Raw genomic sequence first — 4,722 nt, forward strand, 5'->3', positions numbered from 1 at the left:
ACGAATGCTCCGCTGGCGATGACACCAGGGGAGAAATCCAAAAAGTTCGCGAGTATTGACTTCAAAAGGTGGCAACAGAAATTGTTTTTCTACCTTACAGCTCTTTGTCTTCAAAGGTTCACATTTGAGGAAGTTCCAGAGGTGCCCGAGGGAACCTTTGAACAAGAATGATTTATGATTGTGGAGGCTTGGAAACACTCTGATTTTCTTTGCAGGAACTACATCTTGAGTGGTCTCTAAGATGACCTCTATAATATGTACAGTAAAGCAAAGACTGCAAAAGAATTGTGGGGAATGCTAGAATGGAAGTACAAGACAGAGGATGTCGGAACTAAAAAGTTCTTTGTTGTAAGATTTCTGGAATTTAAAATGATAGACAACAAGTCTGTTGTCTCCCAAGTACAGAAATTGCAAGTGCTCATCCATGATCTCCTTGCAGAAGGTATGATTTTGACAAATTTGTTGAACAGTTTAAAAATGTTCTTAGTATTCACATAACCTTTATTGTAGGTTTGGTTGTGAGTGAAACGTTTCAAGTAGCAGCAATAATAGAGAAGCTACCACCTATGTGGAAAGACTTCAAGAACTATTTGAAACACAAACGTAAGGAGATGTTTGTCGAAGATCTAATAGTAAGATTACTCATTGAAGAAGACAATAAGACTGCAGAAAGAAGGTCAATAGGAAATTCTACAATGAATGGAGCAAATATTGTAGAAGATGAATACAATTCCAAAAAACTAAAGAAAGCTGGAAATGAAAGCAATCAACCCAAGAAGAAATTCAAGAAAAAGTGCTTGAACTTTGGTAAGACTGGCCACAAGTCTACGGATTGTCGTGCCCCGAAAAAAGAGAAAGAAGAAGGACCAAGCAAATTTGGCCGAGTCCAAGAAAGAAACGGATGATCTATGTGCCATGCTTTCCGAATACAACTTGGTGGGAAATCTTCACGAATGGTGGATGGATTCCGGTGCCACCCGCCATGGTTGTGCTAATAAGGATTTGTTTTCAACGTTCGATCTGGTTTAAGAAAAAGAAAAGATCTTCATGGTTAACTCGCTACTGCAAAAGTAGAAGGAATGGGAAAAGTATGCTTGGAAATAACTTCAGGTATAGTGTCGACAGTCAAAAATGTCCTGTACGTATCGGAGTTAAGAAAGAACTTGATTTCTGTATCACTTCTAGATAAAAATGGATTCAAATATGTAACTTTTTTTGGAAAAGTTGTAATTAGAAAAGGAGAAATGTATGTAGGAAAATGCTAGCTCACTGAGGGTCTATATAAGATAAATGTAATGACTATTGAAATCAATAAAAGTTCTGCTTCTTCTTACTTGCTTGAGTCTTATGATTTGTCTCATGAACGATTAGGCCATGTTAATTGCAAAACATTGCGAAAACTGATTAACTTAGAAGTTTTGCCAAACTTTGAGTGCAATAAATCAAAATATCAAACGTACGTGGAATCAAAGTATGTTTAGCATCCGTACAAGTCCGTTGAAAGGAATTTCAATCCCTTATACTTAATACACACTGACGTTTGTGATATGAAGTCAACACCATCACGTGGTGGGAAAAATTATTTTATAACTTTTATAGATGATTGCACTAGATATTGTTATGTCTATTTGCTAAATAGTAAGAATAAACAATAGATGCGTTTAGACAATATAAAACTGAAGTTGAAAATCAGTTACAGAAAAAGATTAAAATAATTAGAAGTGATAGGGGAGGAGAATATGAATCTCCCTTTGCGCAAATATGTGTAGAGAATGAACTTGTCCATCAAACTACAGCCCCGTCTTCACCTCAATCTAATGAAATTGCGGAAAGAAAAAACCAAACTTTGAAGAAAATGATGAATGTCTTACTTATAAGTTCAGGTTTATCACAAAACTTGTGGGGGGAAGGCTATCCTTACAGCTAACCGAATACTCAATAGAGTGTCCTATAGTAAAATACAGTCAATTTCATATGAAAAATGGAAAGAAAGGAAACCCAACTTGAAATACTTCAAAGTGTGGGGGTGCCTAGTGAAGGTCCAAGTTCCTATGCCAAAAAGAGTAAGGATAGGACCTAAGATGGTGGACTGCGTGTTCATAGGTTATGCTAAAATTAGTATAGCATGTCGATTTTTGGTTCATAAATCCGAACAACTGGATATTAATGAAAATACAATAATTGAATTAGATAATGCTGAATTCTTAGAACATATTTATCCATATAAAACTAGATATGAATAGTCTAGTAAGGGGTCTAAACGACCTCGAGATGAACCAAGTGAGGATGTACATAATGATGTGAATCCAAGACGTAGTACACGTCAAAGAATGTTAACTTCATTTGGATTAGATTTTGTAACATTTCTCTTAGAAAACGAGCCTCAAAGTCTTCGGACTCATCCTTTTGGAAAGAGGCAGTCAATAGTGAGATTGATTCAATCTTAAGCAATCATACATGAGAGTTAGTTGATATTCTTCCAGGAAATAAACCTTTAGGTTCTAAATGGATCTTCAAAAGAAAATGAAAGTTGATGGTACTATTGACAAATACCAGACAAAAGAAAGGCCTTGATTACTTTGATATATATTCTCCAGTTACGAGGATAACGTTAATTCGGATGTTAATTGTCTTGGCATCGGTATACGATCTTGAAATCCTTCAAATGGATGTGAAAATAGTATTCCTAAATGGAGAATTGGAGGAAGAAATTTACATGGAACAACCTGAGGGTTTTGTGGTTCCAGGAAAAGAAAATAAGTGTGTTAGCAAACGAATTTAAGATAAATGAATGTGATAAGTGTGTCTACATTAAAGACATTCTAAATTACCAAGTCATTGTTTGTTTGTATGTGGATGATATGTTGATCATCAGTAGAGATATTTCTGACATAAATGCAATGAAATGAATGCTCGAGAGCAAGTTCGATATGAAAGACCTTGGAGTTGCGGATGTGATCGTGGGAATAAGAATCCATAAAACTCCACAAGGGTTGGCATTGTCACGATCTCATTACATAGAAAAGGTACTTGACAAATTCAAGTATTTGGAATTTGGTATTACCAAGACTCAATTGAAGGTGAGCTTCGCACTTCAAAAAAATGAGGGTGAAAGTGAGTTACAGTTGGAGTACGCAAGAGTATTGGGATGTTTAATGTATTTAATGAATTGTACACGACCAGACATAGCATGCGCTATTAGTAAGTTGAGTCAGTACACGAGTAATCCCAACAAAACTCATTGAATGACAATGAAAAGAGTTTTGGGATATCTAAAATATACTTAAGACTATGTTTTGCATTACAATAAATATCCCGTGGTACTTGAAGGATATAGTGATGCAAATTGGATCACTGAATCGAACAAAGTAAAATCTATAAATGGATATGTATTTACTATCGGTGAAGAAGCAATCTTTTGAAAATCATCCAAACAGACATGTATTACTTGCTCTATAATGGAATCTGAATTTATCGCATTAGATAAAGCCAGTGAGGAAGTAGAATGACTCCGAAATTTCTTAGAAGATATTCCTTATTGGTCCAAACCAGTGGCACCAGTATGTATACAGTGTGATAGCCAAGCGACAATAGTTAGGGCAAGGAACATGGTGTATAATAGTAAATCTCGCCACAGAAGATAAAGACATACTACTGTTAGAGAACTCCTCTCTAGTAGAATTATCACTGTTGACTATGTGAAGTCAAAGGATAATGTGTCGGATCTACTTACAAAAGGAAGGTCTAGAGAAGGAGTTGAAAGGGCATTTAAGGGAATGACTTTAAGGCCTAGGATAAGTTAGCATGGCGGTAACTCTACCTAGCAGACTGAAGATCCCAAGAGCTAGGTTCAAGGAGATCAAACAAAGTTGTGTCTGACAGGTTCAACATTGTCAATAAACCAACCCATTCTCATGATGTATGTAGACAATGTTTAGTAAATAAGGATAAGACTTAAGGTGAAAAGTTTTTTAATGATTATCTAAATTTGGCAGATTTGACCAAATAGTTTAATCTACAGGATTGAATGTTCAGAAATCACCTATGTGAGGGCAAAGTGGAAGCCACTTCAAGGAGAATGTTAGTATAGGCCTATTCTCTAAGCTCTCCTGAAATCAGAATGTGTTCATAGCTGAAAAGAACAAAACCTTGAGAACCATAAATGATAAAAGGTTAGTTGTGTGACATGTGTTGTCTAAGTGTACATTAAAGCTCGAAGGTTCAAAGATATCAAATCTACCGATTAACCGAGTGCATCCGATGCATGTTCACTACGGAAAGTTCAAAGGGAAACCCACTTATGCAGATGCAATCAATCTTTGCTTGATGATCACATACTTGTCCGTAAAGTTTTACAAAGAATAGTCATTTCCTTTTATGTGGGGGATTGTTGGGCTCAATTGATGTGAATGAAAAATAGAGGGACACAACCTTTGAGGAAAATACATATTGGTTTGGAAAAGGAGTGGCTGTTCAGATAGTTGTGTCTGTTCAGAAAAAGACACAATGTTTTAAATAAACAGACATGACTCTTTCAAAGGATACACCTTTTTGGATGAACCATTGCCACCTTTCGGAAGGGGCACTTGATGGCTATATAAATCTGCATTTATCCATAGGTTTAGGTACGAAAATTTTTCTGCAATAAAACTCTTCTTGTTTTCTTAAAATATACTCCATGTGATCATCTAATCGTTGAGTGAGTTCGAAGAGAATTCGGTC

Source organism: Capsicum annuum, chromosome 7, assembly GCF_002878395.1.
Source record: "Capsicum annuum cultivar UCD-10X-F1 chromosome 7, UCD10Xv1.1, whole genome shotgun sequence".
NCBI classification, from domain to species: Eukaryota; Viridiplantae; Streptophyta; class Magnoliopsida; order Solanales; family Solanaceae; genus Capsicum; species Capsicum annuum.